Here is a 17,622-nt window from a genome sequence, read left to right as displayed (position 1 = left end):
TTGAAATTCTAAAAATAAAAGGAGAGATTAATAAAATTGAAAGTTAAAAAAAAAACTATTGAATTAATTAATAAAACTAATAGTTGGTTCTATGAAAACAAAAACAAAAACAAAAACAAAAACAAAAAATAGACAAACCCTAAAGAAAAGAGGAAAATCAAATTGTTAGTCTTAAAAATGAAAAGGGAGAACTCGCCACTAAGAAGAGGACATTAGAGCAATAATTAGGAGTTACTTTGACCAACTTTATGCCAATAAATTTGATAACTTAAATGAAATGGAAGAATACTTTCAAAAATATAGCTTGCCCAGATTAACAGAGGAAGAAGTAAATTTTAAAAAGCTATTAATCATTTCCCTAAGAAAAAAATTCCCAGGACCAGATGGATCTACATGTGAATTCTACCAAACATTTAAAGAACAATTAACTCCAATGCTATATAAACTATCTGAAAAAATAGGGATTGAATGATTCCTACCAAATTCCGTTCATGACACAGACATGGTACTGATACCTAAACCAGGTAAGTTGAAAACAGAGAAAGAAAATTATAGACCAATCTCCCTAATGAATATTGATGCTAAAATCTGAAATAAAAAATTAGCAAAAAGACTACAGAAAATCACCCCCATGATAATATACCATGATCAAGTTAGATTTACACCAGGAATGCAAGGCTGGTTCAATATTAGGAGAACTATTTGTGTAAGTGACTATATCAACAACCAAATTAACAAAAAACATCTGATCATCTCAATAGATGCAGAAAAAGCATTTGATAAAATACAATATCCATTCCTAACAAAAACACTTGAGAATATAGGAATAAATGGACTTTTCCTTAAAATAGTCAGGAGCATATATTTAAAACCATCAGGAAGCATTATATGTAATGAAGATATACTGGAACCATTCCTAATAAGATCAGGAGTGAAACAAGGTTGACCACTATCACCATTACTATTCAATATTGTATTAGAAATGCTGGCTTTGGCAATAAGAATCGACAAAGATATTAAAGGAATTGAGAGTAGGTAATGAGGAAACCAAATTATCACTCTTTGCAGATGATATGATGGTATACTTAGAGAACCCAAAAGATTCTACTAAAAAGCTACTAGAAATAATCCACACCTTTAGCAAAGTTGCAGGATACAAAATAAATCTACATAAATCCTCAGCATTTTTATACATAACGATTAAAATCCAACAGCAAGAGATACAAAGAGAAATTCCATTCAAAATAACTGTTGATAGTATAAAATATTTGGGAATCTATCTACCAAAGGAAAGTCAGGAATTATATGAGCCAAATTACAAAACACTTTCCACACAAATAAAGTCAGATTTAAATAATTGGAAAAATATTAAATGCTCTTGGATAGGCCAAGTGAATATAATAAAGATGACAATTCTCCCTAAACTAATCTATTTATTTAGTGCTATACCAATCAGACTCCCAAGAAACTATTTTAATGACCATAAAAAAAAAAAAATCCATATGGAAGAACAAAAGGTTGAGATTTTCAAGGGAATAAATAAATAAATAAAAAATACATAAATAAATAAAATGTAGGCAGCCTAGCTGTACCTGATCTGAAACTATATTATATTGTTATAGATATAATATAGCTATATAATATGCTTATATTATAAAGCAGTGGTCAACAAAATCATTTGGTATTGGCTAAGAAATAGATTAGTTGATCAGTGGAATAGGTTAGGTTCACAGAACAAAATAGTCAATAACTATAGCAATGTATTGTTTGACAAACCCAAAGATCCCAACTTTTGGGATAAGAATTCATTATTTGACAAAAACTACTAGAAAAGCTGGAAGTTAATATGGCAGAAATTAAGCATGGACCCACATTTAACACTGTACACCAAGATAAAGTCAAAATGTGTCCATGATTAAAGCATAAAGAATGAGATTATAAATAAATTAGAGGAACAAAGAATAGTTTACCTCTCAGACTTGTGGAAGAGGAAAGAATCTGTGATCGAAGAAGAACTAGAGATCATTATTGATCACAAAATAAAAAATTTTGATTATATCAAATTAAAAAGCCTTTATACAAATAAAACTAATCCAAACAATATTATAAGGGAAGCAACAAACTAGGAAAACATGTTTACAGTTAGAGGTTCTGATAAAGGCCTCATTTCCAAAATATATAGAGAATTGACTCTAATTTATAAGAAACCAAGCCATTCTCCAATTGATAAATGGTCAAAGGAGATGAACAGACAATGCTCAGATGATAAAATTGAAACTATTTCCACTCATATGAAAGAGTGTTCCAAATCACTATTGGTAAGAGAAATGCAAATTAAGACAACTCTGAGATACCATTATATACCTGTCAGATTGGCTGAGATGACAGGAACTAATAACGATGAATGTTGGAGGGGATGTGGGAAAACTGTTACACTAATGCATTGTTAGTGGAGTTGTGAATGAATCCAACCATTCTGGAGAGCAATCTGGAATTATGCCCCAAAAGTAATCAAACTGTACATAACCTTTGATCCAGCAGTGCTACAACTGAGCTTATATCCCAAAGAAATACTAAAGAAGGGAAAGGGACCTGTATGTGCCAAAATGTTTGTGGCAGCCCTTTTTGTAGTGGCTAGAAACTGGAAAATGAATGGATGCCCATCAATTGGAGAATGATTATGGAATATTATTGTTCTGTAAGAAATGACCAACAGGATGAATACAGAGAGGCTTGGAGAGATTTATGTGAATTGATGCTAAGTGAAATGAGCAGAACCAGGAGATCATTATACACTTCAACAACAATGCTGTATGAGGATGTATTTTGATGGAAGTGGATATCTTCAACAAAAAGAAGATCTAATTCAGATCCAATTGATCAATAATGGACAGAATCAGCTACACCTAGAGAAGGAACACTGGGAAATGAGTGTAAACTTTTTGCATTTCTGTTTTTCTTCCCAGGTTAATTTTACCTTCTGAATCTACTTTTTCTTGTGCAAGAAGAAAATTGTATGGTTCTGTACTGGATGTACTATAGCATATTTAACATGTATAAGACTGCCTGCCATCTAGGGTAGAGGGTAGAGGGAGGGAAGGGTAAAGTCGGAACAGAAGTGAATGTAAGGGATAATGTTGTAAAAAATTACCCATGCATATTTTCTGTCAATAAAAAATTATAATAATTAAAAAAAAATTAAGATCGAGTTCAGTTTCCATAGTGCAGAAGGCATTGCCTAAGCTTCAGGTGTTTCATGCTGCTATTTTGAGTTAGTTCTCGATGTGTGTAATTTTTTGTTTTTCTAGATTGTCTGACCCTCTTAGCATCTGGCGTCTGCAAGCTCCTGAAAATGGTGCAGCTATTGATGCAACTGCCACCATATCCTGCTCTTGATTTGCACAGAATAGCTTGCATCAAACTGAAGTCAAGGCCTCCATGAGACAGACCTGTCCTATTGATCTCCTAAACTTTGTCAGACTGCAAAATTGTACACCCCAATATTTTGTTAATTCTGCCATTACAGAATTCAACTTAAATTGTTATTTCAAAATTGTTTCAAGGATAATTTGAGAGAGCTCAGAAGAGTTCTTGCTTTTATTTTGCCATCTTAGCTCTAGTTTCCCTTTTTTGTTAGTTATCCTTCATTTTCATTTTTTTTTTTTCCTGAGACAGTGAGGTTGGGTTTATTAAAAAAAAAAAACATGAATGGTTCAAGTTTTCAGAAATCAATTTGGATTGGAAGCTAGTTATTATAAGGAGTTCATACAACACTTGATTATCTTTGCCAATAACCATAAAATGAATAAATATGTTTGCTCATAAAGCAATTTGTTAAATTATCAATAAATTCAGGAGGCAGATCTGTGATCTGACAATACATCACAGAAGTTTAACACTAAAGGATGAACTACTGTGTTCCAGGGTGATATGATCCAAGCTTATGAGAAGTTGGGCTCAGGTCCCAAATACAGTGTGATCAGGTTACCAAATGCTACCATGGAGAAAGTATACATCTCCTTCTGCTAGCATTAATTAGATGGAAATTCTCTATAGCTTCCTTTTAAGTCCCAGTGAATAAGATAGACCAAAGCAAATTACTCTGGTTGACTATATCTCAGTACTTTGGTTGACCCGCAGCATGGATACCCATATTTCTGCATATCTACCAAACCAACCCTATCTAGTATCCTAACAAGGAGTATAGGCAGAACCAGAGAGGCATGAGGCAAACAGATAGTGCTGAACCAGTTTTTGAAATGGAATAAACCCCACAAGTCCCAGTGATTTTGCCTTTTAGGCAGCATAAAGATCTTTTTTCATTCAAAAGGATTTTATTCCGGGTTTAAAAGCTGGCATCCCAAGGTAGGGACAGCTGGCACAGCAGAAAGCATCACCTAAATAACAATTTCCACAAGCTGACTTGACCTGGGATCTCTTTTGCTCCTTAAATTTTTCCTGCTCCAGCTCTCCTGACAAGCCACACATGCAATTTTTGCAGTCTTCTTTTTTGCCCCTTCCCCACATGAAGCAGTTCATAGGGAAGCTGAATCTGGCTTCTTAAAATCCTCTGAATCCAAGAGTTCATCAGAATCAATGAGATCCATACTATCATCATTCATGTCATTGGCTGAAAGTGTGCACAGCTTGGCAGCATTAGGGTCCACAGCAGACTTCTTGGGAAAGAAATGTTTAAGCAGGGTAGAACATCTTACTTCAAAGTTTGGTTTTTCCCCTGTGACTTTAACAGAGACAGGTCTATCACTCTGGTAATCCAAGTGCTCTTGTACTATCTCCTCCTGCAACTCCTTGATTTCCACAAGCCCATAAAGTTTCAGGGGTGAGCACGGCTTAGCTGGGGTCTTCACTTTACTTTCATGAACTGAAGTTCTTTCCACTGGCTCTTTCAGAAGGACTTGCCCAAATAGCTGAAGGATCCTAGCAATTTCTGCCAAAATTTCAGTAGTAAGCAATGTTGTACTTCTGGAATCAGACCCTACTGAACAACATTAAAGAGAGATTCTTTGTGAGCAGATTGTTAGAATTGATTGATATTTTCCTGACATGTGACTCATCACCAGCCAATTTCTGTATTTTATCCCCAGACTTTTCAGACGTCCACAGGAAATGATTTATCCCAGATCACTGCTACAAGCTGACAAGTTGAGATTCTATAATGTCTCATTACTGCAATGTCACCAGTCTGAAACCAGGATACTCGCCTACTCGGTACCACCAAACGCAACCCAGAACTCACTCTTTAGCAGCCAATTCCTCACTGTACAGACTCTCATGAGAAGATGAGAGAATAACTTCGTGGGGATTCAGAGTAGACTCTTTGATTTGAGGAGGGAAGGGAAGGAAAGGGAAGTGAGGGGGAAAGGGAATGGATCCCTCTAGCGCACATGGGCTTAGCCCCTGGAGGAGAAATGGAGTTTCCTGATTCTTCATTTTCAGAGGAACAATTGTATCACTTCTTGGTCTCTTAACTTGCATATTAATTCGAAATAAATGAGGCAGAGTTGCACAATGTTGTTAGCCTCACTATTCAGTCATTAAACTCTCGTGGCAAGAAAAAAGAAAAGATGACTGGTGGTAGTCTAGGATGTAATGGATGATCTTGACATCTTTGATGTCTGACCAAGTTTTAGCACTCCACAATACTTGCTTCAGCTGCCTTTAGAGTTGTTGGAGCATTTTTTTTCCCCCATCAACACATTCCTCTGAAGTAAGCCTTCATATGTAAACTCATAAATAGGTTTAAGTTCTCAACACATGGAGGTTTACCCTGGTTTAGCCTGACTGTTTAGATGGTTTTACCAGGGCATTATCACGGCACATATTACAGCTTTTTGCAAATATTTATTTGAAACTTTTCCATTACTGTGTTACTGTGGCATAAAATATTATAGTATTCTCTTTTCTTAACCATGTGACATGAGAGTTTTCCTCATTTTTTTTTTTTTTAATAGAGTACTTAGTGAGAGCTTAGTAGTGACAGAGAGTAAGCTATTAATCAGAGGTCCTCAAATTGGTCCCGCGGGCCAGATGCAGCCCACTGAGGATGTTTATGCGGCCCGCCCGGTTATGGCAAAATCAGACCAGAAGTGACTTTCCACCTAACTCACCTTAGCAATACACACTTCCGGCACTGGGCTGAGGCGGCAGAGACAGAGTGTGAGGCAATACTGAGGTGAGGTGAGTTCCCAGGCCGGGGTGTATGGGGTGGGGAAGGGAGAGAGATGCAGAAGATGGAGAACCGACGGCCTCAGCCTTGTAAAGTAATGGAAGCCACCACAACAGACAGGCACCAGGGATGTACAGTGCATGCTGCACATGTCACGGCTGCTACAGGGGGAATATATAGGCTGTGTCTGGTGCGTGGGTATAGTAACAGTTAGTACTACAAGTCCAAGTTTGGCTCTATCATTGTCATTATGCTGTAATGACAATGTAATGGCTTCCTCTCTAGTGCATGTTGTGGTACTGACTGCTATTGTCACCCAGAGTGAGGCTCCTGGTACCAGGCTGTGGCCCTGTATCCATAGTAACCTCATGTCTGGCTGTTGTGGTCATCAGTTTTTTATCATTGTGTGTATATTCTGTAGTTTCATAAAGAGATGGACTATTGCTAACATATGTCATCACCTTATAATCACTGGGGGTCTGACCTTAGTGCCCCCCCCACTTATCCTGAGTATGATGGGGTGCAGAGCTGGTGTACTGCTTCATCCCCTCCAGATTCTTAAGGTCCCTATATATTTGTGCAGCTTCAAGTCATGTGATGACCTCCTCCAGAAGCCCCAATGTACTATTTGTCACTGTAGCTCCTTTCGCACATACAATATATCGCACAGTTACATACATATATGCACAGTCTTGCCTGCGATTATGATAAATTAGGAGTGCAGCACATATCATGCAGCACTGAATCATGAGAATTGATCCAAGGACTCAGAGGAAGACAGGGCATTTGGGAGGGCCACCTGAGTGGTGACTTGTGTGCAGTGAAGGTCTGAAGCAGTAGAGAGAGTGCAGGAAATGAAGGCATCACAGCACGGAGGCATCTTGGAGAAAGTTGGGCATGGCAGTCTATCTGTTTCTGTGAAGGCAAAGTAATTGCTGGTATATTGTTTTTGTAGCACTGTGCATTTTACATATATTTTAAATATATTTTACATATTTTATATATATTATATATATATATTTATATATATATATATATTTTATATTTTTTTATATATTTTACATATGCATTTTACTAATAACAATTTGGAATCCCTTAGAAATAATGATGTCAAGAAAAAGAAAAATTGACTTGGAGTGTAGGGTATTCAAAGAACAGTGGATTTATGATTACTTTTTCATGCAATACAAGGAAAGAACTGTATGTCTGATATGCCAGAATATAGTGTCTGTCTTCAAAGAATATAGTTTTCATTGACACTATGAAACTCAACATAAAGATAAATATGATTGTTTGGTTGGAGAAGTGAGAAAAGATAAAATATTAAAACTGAAAAATACATTGACAACTCAGCAAAATATTTTTGTGACGCAGAAGCAGCTAAATATTTCATCACTGTGAGCAAGTTTTCAAGTTGCCACACTAATAGAATGCACTGGCAGACCATTTGTGGAGGGAGAATTTGTTAAAGAATGCCTTCTTTCTGTTGCAAAAGAGATTTATTTAGTATAGTGAGTCTTTCAGGACCTACAATTACATGGAGGATTGAAGAAATGGGAGAAAATCTGCATCAGCATTTGCAAAATTCCACCAAAAAAAAAAAAAATTCATATTTTTCCTTGGCACTCGATGAAAGCAATGATGTTCGTGATTCTGCACAACTTCTAATTTTTATTTGTGGGATGAATGATTATTTTGAAATCATATAAGAGCTTGCTGCACTGCAAAGCATCAAGGAACAACTACAGGAGAGGATATCTATGAAAAGGTTTGCCAAACTATGAATGGTTTGGGCTAAACTAGCCAGTGTGACAACTGATGTGCCCTTAGCATGGTGGCATCTAAGAAAGGAGTAATTGCTTGCATTAATCAGGAGAGAGACAAACATAACCATTCTCATCCAATAGCCATACACTGCCTCATCCACCAACAAATGCTATGTAGTAATTCACTGAAGTGGGATTCGATTATGAAAATTGTGGTATCTTGTGTTAACTTCATTAGAGCTAATGCAATAAATCAACTTCAGGAATTTCTGTCTGAGCTAAATGTTGAGTATGAAGATGTTCTATATCGCACAGAAGTCCGTTGGCTGAATCGAGGGAGAGTTTTGAAATGTTTCTATGATTTACTTCCACAGATTACAACTTTTCTGCTTTCAAAAAAGAAAGAAGTATCAGAGCTCAATGATGCAGAATAGAAATGGCACCTTGCCTTTCTGACAGATGTAACAGAGCCACTCAACAATTTCAATATGCAACTTCAAGGAAAGGGAAAGCTCATCTGTGATATGCAATCACATGTCAAAGCATTTGAAGTAAAATTAGGTCTCCTCATCAAACAAGTGAAGGAGAAAAAGTTCTGCCATCTCCCAACAACTCAAAATCTGCTAGCAGAAAAACCACTGATTGCATTCCCAAACAAAACATGTATGGATTCATTGGAAAAATTGCAAAAGGAGTTCCAATTTAGATTTAAAGGGCTTCATCTCCATGAACAGGACATACAGCTTTTCCATAACCCACTTTCTGTTGACATTGAAAATGTGCATACAATTTACCAAATGGAACTGGCTGAACTGCAAAATTGTGACTCTCTAAAAGATGCATTCAAGTCAAGCAGCTTTCATAATTTTTATGCATCTCTCCCCTCTGAGACATATCCTCATCTCAGGAACCATGCACTAAAAATGGCAACCATCTTTGGCAGCACTTATGTCTGTGAACAGATTTTTTTCTAGAATGAAATATTTGAAATCTCCAACCAGATCAAGACTAACGGATGTACACTTGCATCACTTGTTGTGACTAGCAGTGACAAATATGGAACCAGACATTGACCATTTCATTAGCCAAAAGCAGGTCTATAATTCCCATTGAAATACTGGTAAGTTTGTCGATTTAACTTTACTTCATTTTAAATATTTTATTTGTTCCCATTTTGTTTTTTCACTTCAAAATAAGATATATTCAACGTGCATATTTATTTGTTAATTGTTTTTGTTTTTACTATAGTCCAGCCCTCCAACAGTCTGAGGGACAGTGACCTGGCCCCCTATTTAAAAAGTTTGAGGACCACTGCTGTTAATAGTGAGCAATCCTCAAAGGGGCTCATCAAATCTTCACATCAAAGGTGCTCTACATTTTTAAACATCTGATATACTCCCTACATATTCCCAAGCAATAACCCCTTTCACACTCTTTTTACAAGGTTGTTTGGGTGTCAGTAAAATCCTAGAGTCTGTGATTTTGATATTTGACTTAGCTACTACTTTGAAGGGTTTCTAATATGAAAAAAAATTCTCAAAGAAAATAAATCTGTTCACATAATGCTTCCTCCCTCCTTGGTTAAGCATTCCCAGGAAAAATGTTTACAAAAAAGATTGCACAGACTTCCATATTGTTCTCCTCCATGATTAGTCCACCTTCAGCCTGCAATTCATAAATACCTCCAAGGTGCTTGTGGTCTGTACTTAGGATACCTTGCAGAGAGGTGGAGGAGGATGTATGTGAAGCTTTGAAGAGAGAATTTCCTAGAGAAGAAAAAAGTCATATAATTTGTATTTAATTAAAATGCAGGATTGCTATTAAAATTATGTGATCTTAATGGAATGTTACTGTGGTAGGCATTTACCCTGTTTTCATAGTGGTCAATCCAAATATCTCATTTTTTAAAAAATTAGATATCCTCTTCTTTATTTTATCCATACATAGCTAACATAGCCCTCAGATCCCATTTAGCTGTGCAATGCAAATATCTAAAACTAGCTTTGCAGAATGCTTTCCAGATGTGATTATAATTAAGAATTTGAACATACAAATATAACTGTAATGTTCAAATGCCATGAACCTCATCTCAACTCTCATTATAGCTCTCCACAGCTTTATTTTAATCTCTTGTATTTAAAGGATCTACAAGCACTGACTCTCATTGGGCTTTGGCTTCTAGGACCATCCATATGCTTACTATTCATCTGATGTGTCTGGTTCAGGGATCTTACATCTGGACAAGATGAAAAGAACAGCCCAAGGTGTTTTGCTAGAAGCCAAGAGTTTTATGGGACCTATAAACAATTCTTGCAAATAAATATAGCAAATAAATTCACATCAGGAAAATGCATTTGAGGTAATTGATTTGAGAACTTGTGTACCCCAAGCCTGACATTTCCATTCCCATCTTCATTTTGTTTTTAAGGAGACTTTCATTTCTTGACATATTTATTATTTTGACATTGATCCAGTTATCTAGATGCAGTTTCACTCTCAGGCACCTAATCTGATATAATAAATATTACAGTATGTTTTTAAATCACTTCTCTTTTTCCTTATAAAACTACCATTTGAAAGTGAAGGGAATTTGCACATTGGATACTACTTAGATAAGCCCCTATAAACTGAGGATATGTCTAATAAGACTGTGACTTTAAAAGGTTTTAAGTTATTCTTTTCATCATTGTAGGTAGTAGAAGCATGTTTGTTTCGACTCATTGAAATCTTCCCCAGAAATGGAATAAGGTCTGTTGTTGTGTATTTATTTGAAACTTTTCCATTAGTGTGGCATAAAATACTATAGTATTTTCTTTTCTTAACCATGTGACATAAGGGTCTTCCTCATTTTTTAAAATAGAGTACTCAGTGAAAGCTTAGCAGTGACAGAGAGTAAGCAATTAATAGCTTGTTGATTGATTGGTTGTCTGTTTTCTATATATCAGTGGTACTTGCATGGATTTAGTTTCTCTGAAACCCTATTTACAATTATCAACCAAATCCAGCTTCAACAAGTACTATATGACTGCAGTGCATCCAGTAGACCATCCTTTAAACAAACAGCATGAACAGAATAGTGAAAGTATTAATGGGCTTCAAAATGATGCTGACAACCACAGAGAACTTGACAAACTAAGTTTTCAGTTTTATAACTATAAATTCATTCTCTAAACATAATTATTTGATAATATCCCTTATGTATTTTCAAAAATGTTCAATATTTTTACTATTTAATGAGTAAAGAGAAATGAGAAATAGGAGAAAGCTGAACTGGGAAGACTCATGTGTGCTAAGTTTAACAACAAACATCTTTAGAAATATTTCTGTTACTAATAACAGATTATAGTATTTCAAGGTCTTCATCATGGCAAATAGTATCACAGCATTTTTCCCTTTTGGACCACCTAGATGTTTTCCTTCCTTTTTTCCTCTCTTATTTTGGAGAACTACATGTTAGTCATTGTACTATTAATAGACCCTTCCTTCAAAAACAAGTTTTCTAGTAATACCACAATATCATGGGAAAAGATCCACAGACAACATTAAGAAATTTTTAACAATTTGTTTCAAATTATTTTAAGAGATGCAAAAAGATACAATGGTATTTGATTCTATAATGACTAATATGCATGATATATATTGAGTCATTTTCCCTACTCTATACTCTTGCATTTGAATGACTACATATTAGGTTTTATCTTCTTGTTATTGTTGTTACTATTTGTCCTTTATACTCAAAAAGAACTATGACATCAGGAAAGAGAAACCATGACATGCAAGTAAATTGGATTTGAGGGAGAGAGGGCTGTGCAAGATCACCTGCCTCACTTTCCCCACCAGAGCTATCTGGATCCAGTAGCCAGGGATGACTGGAGATGACACTGGATGCAATGAGAGACCTTGGTCGTTTTAAGTCAAGGTCTTCAAAAGGTCACAGTTTGACTGAAGTTACATCCATTTAGAGATTAAAGCTCGGTATCAAGGGAAAGAATCTCCTCATTCACCTAGTTGAAAAAAAATTCAGGGTTTCTAACCAAAGCAGAAATGATTGCTATTTACATTCAATCTGAGTAAATCAGGACCCAAACCAGGACCAAATGGGGCTTGGCCTGAGATCTATTGATGGCCAATCAATGAGAATCAAAGAGTTTTAAATCATGATAGTTAAGAATAAATCTAACCTTAAACCTCCAAAAATCTTGAAATTGTTCAGAGATCCATTATTGTTTCCTTTGAAATATAGGAAAGACTCAGAGTAAAATGACAGTAGTAAGAGTCTTCTAAATTGGGGCTGGAGTGCTGGGCCTAGATTGAGAAAGACTTGATATGCAATCCTGTCTCTAATAGTATATGACTATTATATATTACTTTTTTGAGTCTGTCTTCTCACAGATAGAATGGCGATAATTATACTTTTAGTATCTATCATTCATAGTGGCTGTGAAGTTCAATGGAGATACTCTGTATGAAAAGTATTCTACAAACCTCAAACCACTAATGAAATATCAATTGCTATTTTCAGTCCACTTGGAGATATCATTTTATCTATATCTAACTATTATACATACATGAACATGCTAATATATTATATAATTATTTGGCACTATATCTTGAGATAGATTTATGTAACCAAGTAGGCAAATAATAGCAATTATGCACACATACACATATATCCATATGAATATATGTAAAAAAATATAAAGATATGCATACATGTACATATATGTGTATATGAATGTGTAATTATCTGCTCATATATATGTGTGTGTATATATATATATATATATATGTGTGTGTGTGTGTATGTGTATATATATATATATATATGTGTGTGTGTGTGTGTGTGTGTGTGTGTGTTTTCAGGTAATAATTATGTAGAATAATAAGCATATAATATGATAATATATATGCATATGTGTGTGCTGCTTAAGGAAATTTCTATGTCTTTTCACCTCCTATTATTGTAATTTTTCCATCAGTTCAACTTTCTTAGGAAGTGGCAATAATTACAATCATTATCTTTTCTTTTTATCTGTTTCCAAGATTTTTAAAGTTGATAACTTAATTAAACAGCTTGAATTTGATTGGCAATGATGAAATGAAAGTAGCTTAGTGTAACAGTATTATAATCAAGAAGGCTTGAGTTCAAATCCTCAATTATAGCAGTTACCAGTGCAGTGTTACCATAGCTGCCTATCCTTTCATTGCTCTAGGCAGCTCTCTAAAATTGTTACAGAGTAGTTTTATAATCTGTTTTACTTTTCTTATTGAAAGTTCCTTTCATCAATGAAAACAAAGAGTGAAGTTTCTTTAAAAAAGCATGCAGTGCATCTCCTTGTTATCCTTTCTTCCAAGTTTATATTGACTTTGTTCTAACTAAACACAAACTAGCTTAACTTCACAGACCACTGATTCTAAATTAATGGCTATTTTGGTACTATTTTCCATTATCAAGATATGATCATTTCCCACATAATTATAAATTTGGCCTAATTTTATGATGTCACTTGATGCTTGCCAAATCTAGTAACTCCTAATTAACTTTTTGATGATTTTTTTGGTTTGCACACATAATACTTCTGAATGCTCTACAAGCTATTGGCCTCTTTCACTCATATTGCTAAATAATGTTTTGTAGCATTGTTTTCATTGTCAAGGTTAAAGAAGGCTTTACTATCAGTAAATCAATGTGGAAAAGATGGGACTTAGTGCTATTGTTATTGGGAAAGGGAAGAATCAGGAGCCTCGAACTACTGCCATTTCAAGACTCGGTTCTCCGGACTTGAGTGCTTGCAGACAAAGTAGGATGCTGCAACAACAATGCTGACATTAATGTGGGACAGAAGATTCATAACTGAACATATGAATGAGTTTCCCTAGTCTCATGCTGTTTTGAGCTAGGACACAAGATTTAAATAATGTCACCAAGCAGGATTTATTAGACCTCAAGATTGGGCAAGATTAAATAGCTTTAGTTAGGCCAATAACTTAGAGACAGACTAGAGAAACAAAGAATTTTGGCAAACAAGTCTGAAAAAAGGTAAAACAAGAATAAAGGATAGTTGGAGACCAATTTGAGAGCTAGCCAGAGTTTCTAGTCACATGGATTGAGCAGAATTAGATATGACATAAACTCTGAGTTGTAATGAGCTCAATTACCCAAATTAGCACTTTTGGCAAAGTCTGGGCAGATAGAAGACTAATATAAGGACAGTGAAGTGACACTAGCTGGGAATGAAGGAAAAGTTCTCAGGATTGAGGCAAAGTGTTGAGTGGACTTAAGAGGAAAGTTTTCAGAGCTATAAAAGGTCTATTTTCTTTATTTTAAGAAAGGATGTTTTGGAGCTAGAAAGTGATAGGAAAAGGCTGGGTCACTCAGAAAGCCAATAATTCTTTTGGAAGACACTGTCTGAATATGATATGTATATATATATATATATATATATATTTTTTATTATGCCTGAATATAAGTGCATACAGTCCTACAAAACATTTGCATTATTCATGTTACCAAAAAAGGAAGAAAAAATAATATAAGTTTTAATTTGAACTCTGAGTTCTCAATCTGGAGGCAAATAGGTTTTTGTTTGTGTTTGTTTGTTTTTATTTTTATTTATTTATTTATTTTTATTTTTAAAATATAATTTAATTTTTATTTTATTTTATAATTGTAACTTTTTTTTTTGACATTACATATGCATGGGTAATTTTTTACAACATTACCCCTTGCACTTACTTCTATTCAGATTTTTTCCCTTCCTCCCCCAACCCCCTCCCCCAGATGGCAGGCAGTCTTATACATGTTAAATATATTACAGTATATTCTAGATACAATATATGTGTGTAGAACTGAATTTTTTGTTGTACAGGAAGAATTGGATTCAGAAGGTAAAAATAACAGTTTACACTCATTATCCAGTGTTCCTTTTCTGGATGTAGCTGATTCTGTCCATCATTAATCAATTGGAATTGGATTAGCTCTTCTCTATGTTGAAGATATCCACTTCCATCATCATACATCCTCATACAGTATCATTGTTGAAGTGTATAATGATCTTCTGGTTCTGCTTGTTTCACTTAGCATCAGTTGATGTAAATCTCTCCAAGCCTCTCTGTATTTCTCCTGTTGGTCATTTCTTATAGAACAATAATATTCCATAACATTCATATACCATAATTTACCCAACCATTCTCCAATTGATGGACATCCATTCATCTTCCAGCTTCTAGCCACTATGAAAAGGGCTGCCACAAACATTTTGGCACATACAGGTCCCTTTCCCTTCTTTAGTATTTCCTTGGGATGTAAGCCCAGTAGTAGTATGGCTGGGTCAAAGGGTATGCACATTTTGATAACTTTTTGGGCATAATTCCAGATTACTCTCCAGAATGGTTGGATTCTTTCACAACTCCACCAACAATGCATCAGTGTCCCAGTTTTCCCACATCCCCTCCAACATTCATCGTTATTTGTTCCTGTCATCTTAGCCAATCTGACAGGTGTGTAATGATACCTCAGAGTTGTCTTAATTTGCATTTCTCTGATCAATAGTGATTTGGAACACTCTTTCATATGAGTGGAAATAGTTTTAATTTCATCATCTGAAAATTGTCTGTTCATATCCTTTGACCATTTATCAAATGGAGAATGGCTTGATTTCTTATAAATTAAAGTCAATTCTCTGTATATTTTGGAGATGAGGCCTTTATCAGAACCTTTAACTGTAAAAATGTTTTCCCAATTTGTTACTTCCCTTCTAATCTTGTTTGCATTAGTTTTGTTTGTGCAGAAACTTTTTAATTTGGTGTAATCAAAATTTTCTATTTTGTGATCAATAATGGTCTCTAGTTCTCCCTTGGACACAAACTCCTTCCTCCTCCACAAGTCTGAGAGGTAAACCATCCCATGTTCCTCCAATTTATTTATGATTTCGTTTTTTATGCCTAAATCTTGGACCCATTTTGATCTAATCTTAATATGTGGTGTTAAATGTGGGTCCATGCCTAGTTTCTGCCATACTAATTTCCAGTTTTCCCAGCAGTTTTTGTCAAATAATGAATTCTCATCCCAAAATTTGGGATCTTTGGGTTTGTCAAAGATTAGATTGCTATTTTTATTCACTATCTTGCCCTGTGAACCTAACCTATGCCACTGATCAACTAGTCTGTTTCTTAGCCAATACCAAATGGTTTTGGTGACTGTTGCTTTATAATATAGCTTTAAATCAGGTACACTTAGACCACTTTCCTCTGACTTTTTTTTCATTAGTTCCCTTGCAATTCTCGACCTTTTATTCTTCCATATGAATTTTGTTGTTATTTTTTCTAGGTCATTAAAATAGTTTCTTGGGAGTCTGATTGGTATAGCACTAAATAAATAGATTAGTTTGGGGAGTATTGTCATCTTTATTATATTCGCTCAGCCTATCCAAGAGCACTGAATGTCTTTCCAATTATTTAAATCTGACTTTATTTTTGTGGCAAGTGTTTTGTAATTTTTCTCATATAATTCCTGACTATTCTTTGGTAGATGGATTCCCAAATACTTTATACTCTCAACATTTGTTTGGAATGGAATTTCTCTTTGTATCTCTTGCTGTTGGATTGTGTTGGTAATGTATAAAAATGCTGAGGATTTATGTGGATTTATTTTGAATCCTGCAACTTTGCTAAAATTCTGAATTATTTCTAATAGCTTTTTAGCAGAGTCTTTGAGGTTCTCTAAGTATACCATCATGTCATCTGTGAAAAGTGATAATTTGATTTCCTCATTTCCTACTCTAATTCCTTGAATCTCTTTCTCGGCTCTTATTGCCGAGGCTAGAGTTTCTAGTACTATATTGAATAGTAATGGTGATAGTGGGCAACCTTGTTTCACTCCTGATCTTACAGGGAAAGGTTCTAGTTTATCACCATTACATATGATGTTTACTGAAGGTTTTAAATATATGCTCCTTATTATTTTAAGGAATAGTCCATTTATTCCTATACTCTCAAGCGTTTTTAGTAGGAATGGATGTTGGATTTAATCAAATGCTTTTTCTGCATCTATTGAGATGATCATATGTTTTTTATTAATTTGATTATTAATATGGTCAATTATACTAATAGTTTTCCTTATATTAAACCAGCCCTGCATTCCTGGTATAAATCCCACTTGGTCATAGTGTATTATCCTGGGGATGATTTTCTGAAGTCTACTTGCTAATATCTTATTTAAGATTTTAGCATCAATATTCATTAAGGAAATTGGTCTATAGTTTTCTTTCTCAGTTTTCAATCTACCTGGTTTAGGTATCAGTACCATGTTTGTGTCATAGAAGGAATTTGGTAGGACTCCTTCAATCCCTATTTTTTCAAATAGTTTACATAGCATTGGAGTTAGTTGTTCTTTAAATGTTTGGTAGAATTCACCTGTAGATCCATCTGGTCCTGGGGACTTTTTCTTAGGAAGTTGGTTAATAGCTTAGTCTATTTCTTTTTCTGAGATGGGACTATTTAGACTACTTACTTCTTCCTCTGTTAATCTGGGCAAGCTATATTTTTGAAGGTATTCTTCCATTTCATTTAAGTTATCAAATTTATTGGCATAAAGTTGAGCAAAGTAGCTCCTAACTATTGTTCTAATTTCCTCTTCATTGGTGGTGAGTTCACCCTTTTCATTTTCAA

General features: G+C 34.9%; 1 pseudogene; it reads right to left on the bottom strand.

Annotated features, from left to right (window-relative positions):
• Nucleotides 1-4,323: 4,323 nt before the first annotated feature.
• Nucleotides 4,324-5,185, bottom strand: LOC141551030 (anamorsin pseudogene; annotated as a pseudogene).
• Between the last annotated feature and the right edge of the window lie 12,437 nt (nt 5,186-17,622).

This window comes from Sminthopsis crassicaudata, chromosome 1 (genome assembly GCF_048593235.1).
Source record: "Sminthopsis crassicaudata isolate SCR6 chromosome 1, ASM4859323v1, whole genome shotgun sequence".
Taxonomy (NCBI): domain Eukaryota; kingdom Metazoa; phylum Chordata; class Mammalia; order Dasyuromorphia; family Dasyuridae; genus Sminthopsis; species Sminthopsis crassicaudata.
This window is presented reverse-complemented; position numbering and strand designations above follow the sequence as displayed.